Here is a 20,055-nt window from a genome sequence, read left to right as displayed (position 1 = left end):
TTACCTTAGCCAAATGCCCCCTCTGACCCAACAATGCTTGAATTTTTTTGTAAGAATTCCTCCTAACTCTAACGCAGTCTCTTAGTCACCTATGCTACATTCCTTTCACCCCCTAAAGATCATGTCCCCCCTTCTTGCATGAATAGAATAATATTCTGGCTCAACAATTTATAGGAGGAGAGAGATTTTGTTCTCTATTTCACACAGAAATCCTCCATTTCCTCAAGGCGACAGGAATCTAGATACAAACTGCTAACTAGATGGTACCATGTTACAGCTAGACTGCACCGTATTTTCCAAAAAGTGAATCCCAAATACTTGAGGTGTAGAAGCTCCAGTGGCACTTTGATTCACTCCTTTTGGTCTTACCCACAGATCTGACTCTTTTGGCATATATCCTGATAAAATAAATAGTATAAATGATACGGTGAGAAAATATGTGGTGTCTTGATACCTCTGTTGAATATTGCGCACTTTTGCTTATCTGTGGACTAAATTAAAGTGAAAGTGCTGTGTTAATGTGACTCAACAATCAGTGCAGCAAATTAGTATATATACACATAAATATGACACAATAAATATGATCCAATATTACTGAAAAGTAAAAAATTGCAAAGATATCATACTAAAATCTTAAGTGCAATGATGTGCAATCTGTGCAAGGTAAAAGAAGTTCAAAAAGTTATAAGGTGCAGAAAATGATGTCCATATAGTCCAAATAAATTGTGATGGTTATCCCAGCTGGGTAAGCTAGCTTCAATGACGATATTCCAAAGTAACACTTTGTGCAATAGTGGTGTCACCCTCCATGCTCCTGTGTTTGGTATGATAAAAAATGCAAACTCACCAGATGGTGTTGACCCCCAATACCTTACGACAATTGGGTCAATAAGGCTTGTAGGTAGATGTCCAGCGGGGGTCCCAGCCGTCCGTGCCCGGGTGGTCCTGGATCCTCCTACAGGTGAGTGTTTTAAAACACAAATATCGCACTCCTCATGGTGTAGTAAGGTAAAAATCCATATATCCATTGCTCATTTCGGCCAAAAAGTTAGATTTTAACCTCATCGGTCCACAGAACCTGTTTCCAAAATGCATCAGGCTTGTCTATATGTTCATTTGCAAAGTTCAAACGCTGATTTTTGTAGTGAGGACGTAGAAGAGGTTTTCTTCTGATGACTCTTCCATGAACACCATATTTGTACAAGTATCTCTTTATAGTGGAATAATGTACCACAACTCCATTGTCTGCCAGATCTTTCTGGAGGGATCGTGCAGTCAAACGAGGGTTTTGAATTGTTTTTCTCACAATCCTGCGAGCTGTTCTGTCTGATATTTTTCTTGGTCTTCCAGATCTTGCTTTAACTTCCACTGTTCCTGATGACTGCCATTTCTTAATTACATTCCGAACAGAGGATATTGACTTCTGAGAACGCTTTGCGATCTTCTTGTATCCTTCTATAGCTTTGTGAGTGTCAACCATTTTCAGTTTCAGTTTTCTAGACAACTGCTTAGAAGATCCCATGGTGCTGATTGTTGGGGCAAGGTCAGATGAGTCTGGGCATTTAAAACCTTTGAGATTGACATCACCTGGTCTTCCCAGACTATTATTGAGAACAATCCATGACACTGGCAGGTCTCAGCCTTGCAAAGGGGGGGGGGGGAGTGCATGCTATAAATTCTGCAGGGTGCCCAAACTTTTGCAGACACCATTTTTTTGTTTTCTGTAATTTTGAAAGTGTCAATGATGGAAATAAAATCTAACTTTTGTTGACATATTATAAGAATGTCTAATCTGTAATTTGATGCCTTTTGGATATTTTTCCATCTTTCCTTGGCTTCTTTATGCACATTAATACAAATTTTTACCTGGGGTGCCCAAACTTTCGATCACCACTGTAGAACTCTGTTAGAGAGCAGGTCTTCTTTAGTAGGGGCGAAGAATACCAAGATGTTTTTTTATTTTTTATTACCTTGCTTTTTCCTCCTCCCCACCCCCATTGATTCACACTGCTACTCCCCTTTCCTTCTTCTGTACCCCCCTTTCCTAAGTTACCCCTTTGGTCTAATAGAAAACTGCACCAGGGCTGATTTCTGCCTCACCCCACTGGAGACGCACAAATTGACTTAAATAAGGGACTTATAATGTAGGACCACACACATCAGTGGTTCCCACTTTTTTATGCTGAAAGTGAACTTGATATGTTGGCACACCAAATAAATAAAAATTAAAAAAATCATATATTAATTTCTTAATTGGTATTTCAAATCCAGTTATTTCTAGCATACGTCTAATAACCTGAAAAATCTTGGTTTGGAAACGAGTGAGTAGGCATTGCTGTGTCACACGTTTCACAGATCCTGCCTTCTGAATTACAGAGGTCCTGAAAGAAATAGTTTAATTCAAGGAATCCAGGAAGTTGTGGAATAGGACAACCAGGAGACAGGCAGAACTGACAACATGAAAGGAGATTTTTTAAAATAAACTTATTTTACTTTGGAACTATAGTTTTCATGACTATTAACCACTTTACCACTAGAGCATTTTGCTGTCTTACGTCTGGGCCACTTTTTGTGATTCGGCGCTGTGCGACTTTAACTGACAATTGCGCGTTCGTGCGACGCCGTACCCAAACGAAATTTACGTCCTTTTTTTCCCACAAACAGAGCTTTCTTTTGGTGGTATTTGATCACCTGTGGGATTTTTAATTTTTGCGCTATAAACAAAAAAATAGCGTTTATTTTGAAAAAATAACAATATTTTTAACATTTTTTTATATGAAATTCCCCCAAAAGATGTAAAAAACTATTTTTTTTTAAATTTTTGGCCAATTTGTTTTCTGCTACCTATGTTTGGTAAAAAAAATCGCAATAAGCATATTTTGATTGGTTTGCGCAAAAGTTATTGCGTTTACTAACTAAGGGAAAGATTTCTGTCATTTTTGGTGTTTTTTTTTTAACGAGTAATGGCGGCGATCTGCGTTTTATTTTGCGGAACTGCGACATTGCGGCAGACAGATCGGACCTTTGACTGACATTTTTGACACTTTTGGGGGTACCAGTGACATTACCCTATGCTGAACACTCCGATCTGTCACTCCCTGTCACTTAGGAGATCCGCCCGCTCTGTTTACACAGGCGGGCGGATCTCCAAACTGGATTCCCCGACGATCGGGGAAGAGCAGAGGCGATCGCCGCCGCTCCTCCCCTGGCCCGGCTCCCGCTGTGAATGAAAACACCGGGAGCGCGCCTCCGCCTACAGGGGAGGAGTCTAGCAACGTAGGTCTACGTCGCTAGACGATAACGAGCCACTGTGCCACAGTAGCAGCACAGTGGCTAGAGGTAAAGAGGTTAAAATACTGATGTTAAAAAAATCAAAGTGTATGCTGTGAAAATAAATCTCCTTTAACCTCTTTTGCGTGCCAGTCTCTGTACATATGTGGCTGTTCTGGGAGGACACACCGGTATCTAGTTCACCATATACAAGTTTCATGTTTTAACCCCATCAATTACAACATGTTTCTTCATATACAGAATATTGAAAAAAAAGGTCTGGCAATGAATGAAGTGAAACATGCTGATACTGAGATGGTTATATTAAAGATCATCTTAAAGTATAACTGAAGGCAAAACCTTTTTTTTTTTTTTTTTTTTTAGTTTTGGATAGAGCGGAGGTGGATTAGAACCCCTATCAGGTTTTATTGCTGTCTGGGAGATTCACCATCTCTATTTGTCCTTTTTATCATTATCATTAAAAGTGAAAGTAAAAGAAAATCCTAAATTAAGGGTTGTCCCCAGAATAGTTATAGAGGGAAAATCTAATGGTGGCACCATTACTGGTGATGCTGGTGACAACCAGGAATTCTTTTATTTTGGGGAGATTTTCTCTCACCTACTATTTTGGCTATGTGACAGGAAGTGAAGGTAAATCTTCCCAATGAGACTTGGGAAAAAAAACACGGGTTAAAACCCTACCTTACTTATCTAAAATTAAAAAAAAGAAGGTTTTGCCTTTAGTTCTTTTCTAACTGTCTTCTAGACGAGCAGGGCCCTCCAATTCCTCCTGTATTGAATTGTATTGTAACTGTATTGTCTTCCCTCATACTATAAAGCACTGCACAAACTGTTGGCGCTGTATAAATCCTGTATAATAATAATAATAATAACTGCTTGTCACATTGTTGTAAAATGAGGCATAAGTCTGCTTCTTTCATTTTTAACAGAAAGGAATAATTTTTAGAATCAACCAATGGGAAATGAAGTGGAGCTTTCAAAGATGAAGCAGTACAACATTATTCAGCTAACATAGCACCAGACTGAACACAATACGAACAATGCATTATTGTCTGACTGGCTGCCATTTATTGATTAATTTAAAAATATTTGAATATTTTTTTACATATAGATGTCAAAAGTACTTGAATATCTCTTGATCCAATTCTCCTGTAATCTCCTATGCAGCAGAAATTGGAAGAGACAGGGGTAGAGATGTAAAAATTCTAGACATTTTGAAGCCCTGGGAAAAAAAACAACTTTTTTTCCCTGTTTAAAAAAATTAGAATTTTTGGAAAAATTGAAAACAAAATTAGTGTGGAGTAGCTGAAAGTAATTTTGTTACACTGAGAAGGTGAAATGCATTGTATATAAAAGTATTATGCTTGAAATACAGTAAAATTACAGCTTTTTCAGTAAATAAACTAAACTTGCTTTTTAAAAAAAGTTTGTTTTTTTTTTTTTTTTTTTTTACAAATGGAATAAATGAACTGTATAAGAACATTTCAACCATACATGAGAACAGGTAACCACCCCTATTCACTTGTAATAATTTAAAAGCTTCCTGCATATACACATTTCAGTTATTGACAATGCGGATCCTGAAGCATAAATTGCTCTTGCAAGAGCTTGATCAATTTTCTACTGTTTTTCAGGTGTCATTGTATCTAAACATGACGGTATTGTGTATTTTTATGATATGCAAAAATAGAGGAGATAGGAAATTTTCTCCAGGCAGAGGTCAACTATGGACACAAAATGTATGCAAAGAAAAAACTTTATTATTTGAAAAATGTGGCATACATAGACTCCCAGAACCATACAAAATCTCAAGAGTAAAAAACATGTACATAAAAACAACAAATCTAGCGCGGAAACTCTCCCCCAAATTTCGAGCGATCTCCATGCCTAAAATTTAGTCTCCCTCTGGCGTTCTCTCGAGTAACCCCGTCTCCATCATGGACTCCTTCCACTCCTTCTATTCACATCTTTATGCGGCCCCTTCCCCCCACAAGGGGGATGATCCGGAATCGTTCTTGAACAAAGCTCCTCTTCCCCGCCTATCGGCTACACATAGATCCCTTCTAGAAGCCCCTATTGATGAACAGGATGTGCTTGATGTTATTAAGAATCTCCGATCCAATTCCGCCCCAGGTCCTGATGGTTTTTCAAATTCATATTAAAAGACTTTCGTGTCGGTCCTATCTCCTTATCTGGTCAGGTTCTTTAATGCCCTCAGGGGCGGTGCTAGTCTTGAGGAAGCATCTAATAAAGCTTACATATCGGTTATCCCCAAGCTTGGGAAGGATCCCTCTGAGGTGGGCAATTACAGACCAATTTCGCTTATTAATAACGATCTCAAGATCCTGACAAAAATTTTCGCTAATCGTTTATCCAGCTTTATTACCAAATACGTTCATAAGGATCAGGTGGGGTTCATTCCAGGTAGGCAGGGACCTGACCAGGTACGGAGGGTTATTGACGTCATCTCTTTGTTGAACTCTGGGTGGGATGGTGGCCCTCCCCAACATGGTTTTCTCCTGTCCCTTGATCTCCAAAAGGCCTTTGATTCCCTCTCTTGGCCGTTCCTCTTCCGCACTCTGGAACGTTGGGGCTTTGGCCAATCTTTCCTCACCACTCTTCGGCCCTTTACTCTCACACGGTGGCTCAGGTCCGGATGCAGGGTTACTACTCAGCGAACATACCCATCCGGAGAGGCACGAGACAGGGATGCCCCCTCTCTCCGCTCCTTTTTGCGGTGGATCTTGAATCCTTAGCAATAGCCATCCGCCTCCATCCTGATATTCATGGTATACAGTGTGGACCCGCGACCCACAAATGTGCACTGTTCGCAGACGACATTATGCTGTTTGTCACCTCCCCGTTGATCTCTCTCCCCAATATCGTCTCCATCCTTGATGACTTCGGGGCAGCGTCTGGATTACGTGTCAATATGTCCAAATCTCTGGCCCTTAACGTCAACCTCCCCTCTTCTCTTGTGGACCGGTTGAAAGACCACTTCTCTTTCTCTTGGCACTCGGATTCCATCCCCTACCTAGGGGTGTCGTTAACCCCCACTATAGATAAACTCTACCCATTCAATTACCCGCACATGTTCCGACGACTGAAGCGGGAACTCTCTGAATGGTCGCGCTATCACATCTCCTGGATGGGTAAAGTCAACGCAGTTAAAAATGACTCTTTTGCCCCGGATTCTCTACTTATTTCGGTCTCTCCCGATCCCTGTGTGTAAATCCCATGTTCAGAGTTTACAAGGCCACATCTTTAAATTTATCTGGGGACAGAAGGGACATAGAATCAATAAACATACGCTTCTACGCTCCCGAAAACAGGGGGGCTTGGGTGTCCCAGACCTCTGGAACTACTATCTAGCAGCACAACTGACACAGTTTTCTGTTATATATTCCAGGGGAGGGAAGCCCGACTGGTGCCATATGGAACGTCAGGCTGTCCCCAGACACACTATTGATTATTTGGTTTGGAGTCCTGCCCCGACCCGTCCTCCAATATTGTCTCCAACCCTTTCACATTCTTTCTCCATTTGTGATCGCATTCATAAGACACACAAAGTGACCTCACATTGGGCTCCACTCACTCATCTATTTCACAATCCGGCCTTCCCTCCAGGGGAAAACATAGGGGCTTTTAAGTGGTGGACTGACAAGGGCATGTATAGGATCGGACACTTTGTTGATAGCTCGGGTCCCATAACATTCTCGCATTGTACTTCTAAGCTGAAGATGCCATCTGTGGAGAGGTTCTGTCTGACTCAAATTTCGCACTATATTCACTCCCTCAGGCTCCGTTCTCCTGAGCCCCTGCGGGTGTCCCTTTATGAACAATGGTGTGCCCACATTACTGATGTTAAGGGGGGTATTTCCCTAATTTATGCTTCACTGACTGACGCTCAAACTAAACCGGCCTACATGCTTAAATGGGAACAGGACCTCAACATTGAATGGGACCTCCCTAACTGGCACGCATGTGTAGGACGTTCTTTTCGGGGTATTCACAATATTGGGCTCATGGAGGCTAACCTAAAAGTAATTATGAGATGGTACATGGTGCCTGCTAGGCTGGCTGCCATTTACCCCTCCACGCCACCCACTTGCTTTCGTGATTGTACCCTGACGGGCACGGTCCTCCATATCCTCTGGGAATGCCCAAGGCTGCGGACGTTCTGGGGACGCATTTATGGTATGGTCAGGCGAATCACTGGTCTTGCGGTACATCCGTCTCCTTCCCTTGCTCTTTTGGGTCAGCGCATTCCTACAATTCCCAAACACACCCAGGCCCTCATTTTCTACATCTTTCTCGGTGCCAAAATGGCAATAGCCAGGCAATGGAAAAAGCCTTCGGTTCCGTTGCAGCTGGCTAAGCGTAAGATTTAACGGATAATGGCACAGGAGAAGATGTATAGCATTCTTGACGACTCCAGAACGAAATTCGAGCAGATCTGGGAACCCTGGGCGGCTTATGTTAACGTTACCATTTAACCGGGTTCGGACCGCTGGAACCTTCTACTCCCTCTTGCTCTTCCTCTCTTTCTTTCCTCTCTTCTCTTGATACCTGTCAGTTTCCTTTCCTATCTATTCTGCCTTCCTCTTTTTCCTTTTCTTTTTCTTTTTTTCCTCTTGATTGCTCACATATGGTTTATGTTGTACTCATAGAGTTTGGTTGCTAACTTCGCTTGGTGGGGTCTCTTGGTTTAGGCCCGGAGCAACCAAATGTTTGGAATGGGTCTTTGATAACGATACTTTCTTATCCCTCTGCTCTTCTCTATGACCTGGAATACGGGTCCATCTCTGATTTAACGAGGGACTGGGATTTGCTTACCTATAACTGGTTCTCCTTTGGAGTCTTGGTGATTGGGATTCCACACGTTTCAATGATATTGGTTGGGTGCTCTTACCTCGAGGCACAGTATGTTCCCTTTCGGGGTGACTCGAGGGTGGAGCTCTACCATGGGGGGGGGGTCGCCCTGTTATCCGCTAGCTAGTGTCCCACTTTTTAGGCTTTTCTGGGTCACGTTTTGGTCCCACTTACCCTGACCTATTCCTGGATTTTATATACACGCATTGCTTGTTGCATACCCTCCCCATATTGCTGTACTTCATATTTCTACTACCGCATGTTGTGTTTCAGTTTTCATTTCTGTACCATTCCAGTTACTATTTGTACTTGATTTTATCGAATAAAAATTTATTGAAATTAAAACAACAAATCTGTCCGTTGGCTGGTGAAATGCGTAATCTTTACTGCACTAATGAGGGATGCCGGTGTCAGTAAGCCTATCTGCTTGAGCAGGAAATCTTCAAGGAAGTCACATTGAAGTGACGGCTTGCCGCTCAGCCCTCCTGCACATGCTCAGTACAAGCACAGGAGCACAGGAGGTAGCTGGAAGCCTCCAAGCGAGGCAAGGACGTCGCAGCTCTGCAGACCTACTCTGAACACCCGGATCCCATGACCACAGCGCCAGGAGGATGTGTCAGACTAATTGATTCTCAGGAGGTACTGTGCTTTACACATCAATCATACAGAGAACTCTGTTACTACGCTTAACAGCCGCACAACCAACCTCCAACATACCGGTCTATGCCAATCACTCCACTGCTGCTGGACTGTGTGTTTTTTCAGGCTTTCAGTTCATATTGCCTAATTCTACTATAGGGAATATTCCCTGTGCAGTCTACCTGGAATATTAGTCCATATATTGAACTGACTTTCTGAATGCTGTGGATCCATGTTTGACCCAACCACTCAGCCTTGTGGAGTTAATCAATTATCAGGGACTGCGCCCTACTTCACAAGTGGATCCCCCCCCCTTTTTCATCAATTTCACAATTTTGATCCATTTGCAGATCTGGGGGATTGTTGGGTGGGTTACTGCAGTTATCCCTCAAGTTGTTTGTTGTTTTTATGAACATGTTTTTTACTCTTGAGATTTTGTATGGTTCTGGGAGTCTATGTATGCCACATTTTTCAGTTAATAAAGTTTTTTCTTTGCATAAATTTTGTGTCCATAGTTGACCTCTGTCTGGGGAGAATTTCCTATCTCCTCAATTTTTGCATATTCAAAATGTTTGTGGTCAACGGACTACACTAGCCCCTAATAGGGCAATAGGTGGTATAGAGAGCATCTTCAGGGGGTGATCTTTTGCCCCCCCCCCCGTTTGCTCCAATTCATTATATTTATATAGCTGTATAGGAGAGAGATCCTTTGTTTTTCATTGTGTATTTTTGTGAGGCCGTGATTTTCAACACTTCCTTACTTGAAGATGCTGCTGTTAAACACTTTATGATGATCCAGAACCAACAGAACGAGTGTTTCTGGAATGAGAACTCTGGAGGGAAAAGCTACTTGCACTTTCAGCATGGCCCTCATCATTTCATTCGATGAAGCAACCAAAACTGGACCCTTTCCCCTGCAGTTCACCCTAGTGGAGGAAATGCATATTTCTCTTCTTTGAGAACTGCATTGATAAGTACAGTGTTACCTGAACTGTATTCCAGAATTTACTTGTCTTCAACTAAGAAAACGTGCAATAACTTAAGAAATTACATAACGTGTTAGAAATCTTTCAGTAAGGTTTTCATGTTATATAGCTTGAATACCATGTCATATATATATATATATATATATATATATATATATATTACTTATCATTGTAAAATAACATATTACACACTTTCCTAATTTTCCTTTTTATTTCATGGCCTTCCCATCTATAAGCAGGGGTAGTACTATGAGCTGATTAGGATCAGTACAGCCTTGTCAGTCACACTAAACATACTGTACTTACAAGAGGAGAGAGAACACTTCAAAATCGTACTGCTGCTTTTTAATTGTACAGCTGCAGCCTGAGGCAGGTCATAGACCAGGTTATATTTTTTGACTACAGTGTAGTCTGAAAGAAGGTCTGGCAGCTATTTTATTTCAAGGGTTAAACATTTTGTAATGGAATTTCTAAAAGTAAACTGCAATTTATTGTCAATTTTGATATACCAGTTTTGAAAATGAAACATTAAGAAAAAAAGAGAAACAGACACCACCAAGTAAAGATCTTTTATTCCACCCCAGCTGTGTTCCATGTGATTTCTCTTTTTGATAGCTTCTCACTCTGATAGAATGTGTAAAGTGCATACCAGATTTTATCTATCTGACTCTGCTAAAGTGAAATCTGTTTGCTGTGTTACTGCACTTTTCATGGCATCATTGCTGTTTGCATTGCTTCACTGAATCACTCTTTAAATCTCAAATAAAACATGGTTTATCAAAGTGCCTTGCCGATAAAATTCACAGATATACAGAAAAAATATTGCATAATGTTTGATGCTTGACATCATTTTTCAGTTTATCCACATATTTGAGAGATTTCAATTTTTATTAGAACATTTTGGTTAAACCAACTTTGTCCCCTTCTAACAAAAGAATAAAAGAACAGAGGTCACTGTAGAATTTATTTTTAAAATGTTTACCTATCCCAATGCCTGTGCCTCTGATTCCAAAAAATCTTCTATATCCAACAAACTTCTAGGTGTTGGATACCAAAGATGTGCGCCACGGTTCCACCAGTTCACTACGTCACTGTGCTTTAGTGGATGGAATCCCAGAGTGCGGCAGGGCACCAGGCTGACATTGACACATATTGACCAATTAGAAGTGTGTCAGATGAAGATTAAAAAAAAGTATTATAGTCTAAGATACAGGCAATGAGAGTTAAATATGATTAATTTTATTTCTCTATGATCTTCTAGTTTATTTTTTTGGGGTGACAAAGCTGCTGAAGATTTTTTTTTTTTTTTGAATTTGCACACATTTTTGATCTGCAGATTACAGAATCCCCCTCCCCCCCAAAAAAAACATTGTATATATTCTGAAAGCAGAGACCCTGTAGAATAAAATGAAGGAAATTGCTATTTTTTAATGACACGCGTTAATGGTGTAACTGTTTATCAGTTTCATATTTTTAGTAAAAACTACATTGAAATTATTTTGTAATGTACACAAACACAATATAATACCTCATTTTTAATTTATAAATAAAAAGGTAATGTTGTGTTAAACACATAGAAGTTGGATATGTCAATCCTCAAAATTATGCAAAGGGCAGATTTAAAAAAATGTTGTAGGGTGTCTTTGAATTTATTTTTTTAAACTTAATTTTTTTTTTTAATTCCATAAGGTTTAAAAAATGTTTAACTTATCTTAATTGTTATCACTGATAAGTCTCCTAATGTCACATCTGCACTCATTTAAATTTAATTGAGCCAGTATGGGCTCGATCAGCTTCTTACCTGTCCAGAGACCAGGGTGGACAGAGATTGACCGCTGTGAACCCCAAAATGCTCAGAGCTAAGCTCTTATGAATTCATTCTAACCAGGGGTGATTAACAATTGAATGTTCACTAATCTCCTGCTTCTGTCCATCCTGTCATCTGCCAAGGAGGTCTTGGGCACCCGGAAGAGAGAACTAAGCCTAGGACACATGGGGGAGTCAGGAAGAGGGGGAGCATATTCCTAGCAGTGTAGAGGTAATCGGGCAACTTTACATCAACCAAAATCATTCCTACTAGAGAACTGGCAGTAAATGAACTACCAGCTACTATAGTGGCCAGGAGTTTATTTACATGCGAACAGTGACACCAACATAAAAGTTACATTGGTAGCGGCAAAAACTTTAAATGGCTACTGGGCAATCAGCATATGCTATAATTAGTGGCTCATCCTATACAGTAACACTTAGTGACTGTATATTACCCTGAAAGTAGCATGTACAGTAGAAAAAGTAAAACAGTATAAAGCCAGCCATAGAAGATTCAATTTTCTTTTGGTTGCGGAAATAAAATCACTTGATTCCCCCCTCAAACCAGTGTTAATGGTGGAACTCCTCCCGTGGAGCTATTGTGTTCTCCTAATAGGGAGTTGGTTTAGAGCTGTCCTTGCCAGGGGAGAACACAGAGATTATTGTTAGCAGCTATAGCACAAAAAATCTGACAGGCTGGTTGTATCCAAGTTAATCGATCGATCCACTTGGGTACAACCAGTCTGCTAATACCTTCTTAGAATCTCGCCTGGTCTTTGCTGAACTGGCTGGGATTTGAACCATCTATGGCTGACTTTAACTGAAGCTGATTTATGACAGATTATCTTCAATGGAAGTGAATGTTAAAACTGAATTTTCTGTTTCATAGATTTTATTGGAGTTAACAAATGTAGTACAACGTTTAACATGCACTGGAGAATTACAGAGATACAACTAATAACCCATAGGGTACAGAGAGCAAACAGTAAAGTAACAAACAGTCGTAACCTCAGGAAAACCTCAGTAAGTGACAACAAAGGCTATGAACCAATGGGGGATCTCGGGATGGAGAAAGGTAAAAGGAACCCATCCCCTAGGCACCCCGTAAAGGGAACAAGCTGTGCCCAGGAGGAGAGGCGCGGCCAACAAGCACTCACCAAGTTATGAGGCAACTGCAAGAGGGTAATCAGATCCCGGAGGAGGGAAGCATGGGACAAATAGGGCTGTCCTGGGCAGGGACCAAGACAGCTGGAGCATGAGGTTACGAGTAGCAAACAGGGGGAAACATAGCTCTCCGTTACCACATGACCAGTGGTTGAACAATAGTAGTTGAACCAGACAAATACGTTGTCAAAAAAGAAAACGAAAAAGAGAAAAGAAAAAGAAGAGGGGTCAATAGATAGCAGTAATGGAAAAAAGAGAGGGGGGGAGGAGGGGAACAGAACAGGGAAGTAAAGAGGAGGGTGAGAGAGGGGTAGGTGGGAGAGAGAGAGAGGGAGTGGTGGGGGGGGTAAGACAGGTCGCCGGGGGGGACACCAGAAATAAGTGGTGTGAGCTATGCAAAGCTTGGAAGCCGATTAAGGAAGCAGCAAGGCTTCGTCAAAGTTGGGGGGCAGATAATGGGTCACCCAGGGGTGCCAAAGTTTATCAAACTTCTCCACCTTGTCAGTTAAGGTCGCTTCTATTTTTGCATGGATCATCACGTTGGTGACTCTATGTTTGAGTTCTGGCAAAGGCAAATGGGACGTCTTCCAAGCTTTCGCTATAGTTTGTTTGGCCGCTGTGGTGACCTGCTTATGTCGAAATTTAGAAACATTGTCTGGTTTCAGGTTCAACAGGGCCAGCGAGGGATCCGGGGAGATGGGTACTTCCATGAGGGTGGAGAGGATTCGAAAGACCGCTTGCCAAAACTTTTGAACTGTAGGGCAAGTCCACCAGATGTGCATGTGCGTGCCTACAGCTGAGCAACCCCGGAAACATACGGAGGGGTACGTGGGTAAGAACTTAGCAATGCGCGCTGGCACAAGGTACCAGCGCATTAGAACCTTGTAATTCGTCTCGGATGCCACTACATTTTGCGAGGCAGCCTTCGTCGTCTGCCAAATTTGTGACCAGTCTGCGGGGTCAAGCGTAAGCCCCAAATCATGTTCCCATTTAGCAGTGTACGGGGGGGGGGTTCGACTCGGGGGGTCTGAGAGCCTGGAATAGAGCATGGAAATCAGGCCACGGGTATGTGGGTCGTGAAGGCAAACGTGTTCGAAGGAGGTCAGGGTGGGCAAGGAAGTGTCGGTTCGAATGCACGGAGTTAGGAAGTGTTTAATGTGTAGATAGTGGAAGATTTCAGAGCTTGAGAGCCTATGTGCGTCTTTTAGTGTTTGGAAAGTCTTGAAGGCATTAAACAAGATTAAGAAGTGTGCCCTAACGAGGCCAGCAGAAGCCCATCTGTGGAACAAAGATGGAGAGTCCCAAGCTGGGGGAAAAGAAGGGTTATGTAAAAATGACAATAGAGGGTTGTGAGGTGACTGGAGTTTGTATTTGAATTTCAGTGTGTTCCAGAGACGAAGGGAATGGCACAAGATCGGGTTAGTTAGCGAACGACGGTCTGAGGGTGCCAGCCACAACAGATTAGCTACAGAAAGGGGATCACATTCCACTGCTTCAAGGGACACCCAAAGGGGGATTTCTTGGGTGGCGTGCCACTTGGGCAGCTGTGCCAACTGAGCCGCCTGGTAATATTTGGCAAATTGGGGAACACCCAATCCTCCCTGTAGCTTGTGAAGGTAGAGGACCCTACGGGGGATCCTGGGCCTGGATTTGCCCCAGATGAAAGAGAAGGTTCGGCACTGGAGTTGCCGAAGGTAATAAGAGGGGACAGGTACAGGCAAAACCCGGAACATGTACAGTATTTTAGGCAACAAGGCCATTTTAGCTACGGTGATCCGGCCTAACCAGGCTACAGGTAAAGGAGCCCAAGTTTTCATGAGTTTAGTGAGGTGACGCAACATGGGAGGGTAGTTGTCCGTGAAAAGTTCCGACGGATCCGCCGTGAGCTTAATTCCCAGGTAGGGAATGTGATGAGTAGCCCAGGTAAAGGGGAGTACAGACTGCAGTTGCTGAAGGAGTGGGGGGGGCAAGGAGATGTTAAGAGCCTTCGACTTTCGGGGGTTGACGACTAGTCCAGAAAATGCAGCAAATCGTTGTAGGAGAACAAGGAGATTGGGGGTGGAGGTTAGCGGGGATGTGAGAAACAGGAGGATATCATCTGCAAATAAGCACAATTTGTGGTGATGTCCTCCTATTTCCAAGCCTTTAATATCAGGACTAGCACGAATTTTCTGGGCCAGAGGTTCGATAGCGAGGGCGAAGAGGAGAGGGGAAAGAGGACACCCTTGTCTGGTGCCGCAGCCTATAGGGAATGTGGGAGATCTAAATCCCGCATATCGAACAAAGGCTGATGGCGAAGAATAAAGTGAGGAGATCCAGGCTAAGAAGTGGGGCCCGAAACCCCACGTGCGGAGCACAGTGTGCAGGTACGACCAAGATAGGGTGTCGAAAGCTTTTCTAATGTCAAGGGAGACGAAGCACGTAGGGACTTTACGTTGGCGGGCCAGGTAAGCTAGGTGTATCGCTCTACGCACATTGTCACCAGCCTGACGGCAGGGGATAAAACCTGTTTGGTCCCTGTGCACTAAAGATCCCACTATCGGGTTTAGGCGGGCCGCTAGGATTTTGGCCATGATCTTAATGTCAATATTAAGGAGGGATATCGGGCGGTAATTAGCCCAGGAAGTGTCATCAGTCTGTGGTTTAGGGATCATCGAGATGGCAGCGGTGAGGGAATCAGGACCAAAGGAATGGCCCCCGAGTACGGAATTGTAAGCCTTGGTCAGCATAGGAGTCAGGAGGTCAGAGAAATGTTTGTAGTAAGAGGCTGTAAACCCATCCGGACCCGGTCGCTTATTGAGTTTAAGAGTTTTGATTGCATTACGAATTTCGAGGTCCGAGATGGGTGAGTCTAGAGCTTCACGTTGCGAAACTGATAAGGCGGGCAAGTCGAGGTCTGAGAGGAAGTCAGAAGTCTGCGCGTCGGGGGAGGGTTGAGGAGGAGAGTAGAGCTTGGACAGGTGGTGACGAAATGTCTCTAAGATCTTGACCGGATTGCTAGTGTGGGTTGTGGGGGAGGTTTTAAGGCGTATAGGTTTTCGGACGACATTGGCATTACGAAGGGACAGAGCTAAAAATGTATCAGGTTTATTGGCTTTAATGTAAAACCTGTGATGAGACCGTCGCAGTTGCTTTTCGGCCGAATCAGTGAGGAAGAGATCCAGCTCCAACGCGGCCTTGTCCAGGGCAAGTTTGCTGTCCGGGGTGGGTTGTGTTTGGTACTGGAGGTGGGCACTGGTGTAGGCTGAGTCTAGGTTGTGGTAGAGGTGTCGGCGTTCCTTTTTGCGACGAGAGGCCAGACTAATGAGGGCACCGCGGATGACTGACTTGTGCGCTTCCCAGAGCGTAAATGGCGTGACGTCAGTTGTGTCATTGTGGGCAATATAGTCTTTAAGCGCTCCGGCTATCTCCAGTCTGTGGGAAGGGTGGGTTAGGAGGGTGTCGTTCAACGACCAGGTGAAAGAACGCTGCTTGGGTATCAGGGAGTCAAAGGTGGAAACTACTGCGTCATGATCCGACCATGGGATTGGAAGGATCGAGGAAGCCAAGAGTGAGGGTGAAGTAGCTATGGAGGTGAGAATATGATCAATACGTGAGGATGTCTTGTGCGGGTTGGAATAAAAAGTATACTGCCGTTTCGACGGGTTATGTTCGCGCCACGTGTCGATTAGAGAGTGAACGTGGAGTAGCTGCTGGAAGGTGAGTCTACTTGTGGACTGCAAAGGAGCGGCTGGGGATTTGTCCAGAAAAGGATATAAGACCTGATTGGAATCTCCACAGAGGATAACTGTGCCTTTTTTGTGTTCTTCAGTGATTCGGAGAAAGTGGGAGAGAAAGGCCTGGGGGTTTGCGTTAGGTGCATAGTAGGAAGCTAAGGTTACCTTCGTGTCTAATAAGGTGCCAATGAGTATAAGGTACCTACCTTCAGGGTCTGCAATGGATGAATGAAGTGTGAACGGTGCCGTTCTGTGGAAAGCTATCAAAACCCCCCTCTTCTTAACTGAGGCTGACGCTGTAAAAAATTGAGGGTAAGAGGAAGTTAAATATTTGGGGGTATGTGAGGCCGAAAAGTGCGTCTCCTGGAGGCAAGCTACATGCACATCAAGGGAGGCCAATGAGCGAAAGGCCTTGCGCCGCTTTTGTGGAGAATTGAGACCCTGCACATTGAGGGTCAATACATTTAAAGAGGCCATCGCGCAGGTGTGGGCTGGGAGCCTAGATTAAGGAACAAAGTTATAACAACCGGAGCCCCCCGGCGAGGAGGAGGGGAAAGGGGAGGGAGAGAAGGAGAGGCAGAGAGAAGGCTCAGACTAGGAAGATAAGGGGAGGAAAGGAGAGACACTGGGAGCAGCAGACATATCAGCTCAGGCAAAAGTACGAAAAACAAAAAACAAAAAACCAAGAACATCCTCTGTCAACGCAGTGGGAGACCACCTACGCTGAGGGAGGAGAGCCACCACCGGAAGTCTCCCGAGGGAGGGTTTCAGAGGTGGGTGGAGGCAGCAGTGTCAGCCGACGGGTGACAGACCCGCCCGTGGGCGAGATATGGTGATAAAGTCCATGTTGGTGACCAGGAGAGACAATAGGTTACAAAAGGAGGAGTAACCGTGTCAGGGTGTAGCATAACCAGTAGGTACAAGCACAATGTTAAAGAACATTAAAAAAAAAAAAATGGGGGGAAGGGAGATTGGGTCCATCAATGCCCCCAGCGGGGGGGATTCTTTGGGTAGAAGAGGAAAAGAAGTTCCCGGCAGGATTAGAGTTACCGTGAGTACAGTCCAGACTGTGCAGTCGTTGCTAGGATGGTCAAGCGTGGAGATGAGATGGTGATCCGTGATGCATAGCTACCTGACGAGAGATCCAGGGTCCGCCGAAGGAAGCCCATGGGGTTGGCCTAGTGAACAAACTCAGTCTAGGGGACAACAAAAAAAAAAAAAAAAAGGGGGGGGGGAGAGAAAAAAAACCAAAAACAACAAAAAACTTCAAAGTTAGCATATGAAGAACATTGTGGCGGGAGTCGATCAAAAGCAGGTGGTACGAAATAAGCAGGGACTTGTGTAGATGGGGCTCTCAGTCCATCGAGTCCATAAATGCAGACAAGGGGGAGATGTGCCGGCTCCGCTTAGGGGTAGTGGGTGTAGTGGCTGCAGGATTCAGGGGGGAGCGTGAGGCAGAGCGCCTGCGCTGTTATTGAGCTGTGGGTGTCACAGGGGCTGTAGTCAGGTGCAAGTCCTGGAGGAGCTGCTGGAGGTCATCAGTGGTTTTGCAAGTGTGCTTGCGGCCCTGGTAGGTGAAGCGCAGAGAAAAGGGGAAGCCCCAGGAGTAAATGATATGGTGTTGTTGGAGAACTTGTAAAAGAGGTTTGAATGCCCTACGCTTGGTAATGGTAGCCTTGCAGAGATCAGTAAAGAGCTGGTATGTGTAGCCCTGGAAATGTAGGGTATCTTTTTGCCTTGCAGCTTGAAGGAGTTGTTCCTTAGTTTTGTAAAAATGGAGCTTGGCTATGATATCCCTGGGAGGTCCCTCAGATTTACGGGGAGCTAAAGCCCTGTGTATGCGGTCCATTTCCAGGCGCTCAATAGGGATGGATGGGGAGAGTCCCTGGAAGAGAGCTGTTACCGTGGATTGCAAGTCCACCACAGTTTCAGGGATCCCCCTAATCCTGATATTAGAGCGTCTAGCTCTGTTCTCCTGGTCCTCTAAGTGGTCCTGTAAGAGCTGGTTTTCCTCCCTGAGGGCCTCTAGCTCGACTGAATGGTGAGAGACACTGATTTCAAGCTCGTCAGCCCTGAGTTCTAGGTCAGCAGTACGTTGGCCCAGTTCTCTAATTTCCTTAGTAAGCTTGTCAGTAATTTGGTCTGAGGTGGTTTTTAGGGCCTTATGGAGGATACGCTCAAAATTCTGCAGCATCTCAGTAGGTGAGGAGCCGTAAGCTGCAGTAGCCCTCTGGGTGAGTGGATAGTCGGAGTCAGACTCACCTTCATCGGGGTGTGGTAAAATGTTCCTGGGGGTCCTGGGTGTGCTGGGGCCGGCGCGGGAGACAAGCGGCGGCGCCATCTTGGAAGATGCCCTGACCAGGACATCGCGGATATTGCGGCTCTTGATCTTCGCTTTGGCGCCTCCCGAGACCATGGTGGGGCGGAGGAGGGTTGCGGGAGTCAGTGGGGTATGATCGGTATGCTCGGAATGCGGCTGGTCACCGTGGAGAGTGGCGGGCTGTCACCAATCAGAGCGGAGCTCAGTCAGACATGTCTGACTCGGCGAGTTCCGCGCATGCGCCTCCTTTAAAACTGAATTTTAATCTGATTTATAATTGAATGAATATAATTTTTATTTCCCTGGTCCTCCCTCCCCCATTATCAACATGCCACTGACTTTTTAAATCAAACCCTTTGATTTTTATTTCATACTTTATTTTAGTGATCTCATCCCTGGGGCTGTGTACTTCTTTAGCCAAAGCACAGTGATCATGGCTGGTGGGAGGGGGTTGATAAGATGCTGTACATAGCTTCCTGAAAACATCACAGCACCCTGCCTCAGTACTTTTCTCCAAAGCCCTCGGCCCCGGTGCAAGCAGTGTGTTTGCTCTTTAGAGTGGTTGTACAATAATAAAAATGTCTTTAAGTCTGGAGGAGTGTGTATTCCTAGGTAGAATGCATTTGCATGCAGACCACCCTAGGTAACACCCACATACGATGTAAGTCTCCATTACTGAACAGAAGAACAGAAATCCAATAAAAAGGGCCTTCTGTTTACAGTCAGACTGAGGACGAAATGCTAATATAATGCTGGATGTCCTAAAGCCTGGATTTATGGCAGTCTCTAACGAACTTGCTGCAATGTCTAATGCACACTGTGAGTTCACAGTATATAGTCAAATCAGAGTAAGCAATTTATGTTCAGTAGAAGAGCCTGTACAACTGTGCAAGACTAAATATATGGTTGAAGTTCAATTTTAAAGGCAACAGGTCTAAAAGTCTACAGCAGGTGTAGTCAAAGTCTGAGTTCTTGATCTGCATCGATGCCCCAGGCTTGTGAAAATATTGAAACTACTGGACTTTAAGGGCCAGGGAACTAGCATTTTCAGAAGGAAAGACAGAAATGGAAGCCCCTGTATTTATTTCAGCAGTATGTGACAGTAAGGATTCATAAAAGTTGTTCATATTGCACTTTAAATTAAAAATGATTACTGATAATAAGCCCGTGTAAATGTAGTGAAAATTTACAATACCTAAAAAAAAAAAAAGCTACTGGTAATATCCAACAAAAGCTATATCTGCTAAGTCTGTGAGAA

General features: G+C 43.9%; 1 protein-coding gene across 1 annotated transcript in view; it reads right to left on the bottom strand.

Moving 5' to 3' along the window:
* Positions 1-20,055, bottom strand: part of GALNTL6 (polypeptide N-acetylgalactosaminyltransferase like 6) — a 1,801,337-nt gene that overhangs the window by 235,922 nt on the left and 1,545,360 nt on the right. The gene's annotated exons all lie outside the window — the stretch shown is intronic.

Source organism: Pelophylax lessonae (genome assembly GCF_965119305.1).
Source record: "Pelophylax lessonae genome assembly, chromosome: 1".
Taxonomy (NCBI): domain Eukaryota; kingdom Metazoa; phylum Chordata; class Amphibia; order Anura; family Ranidae; genus Pelophylax; species Pelophylax lessonae.
This window is presented reverse-complemented; position numbering and strand designations above follow the sequence as displayed.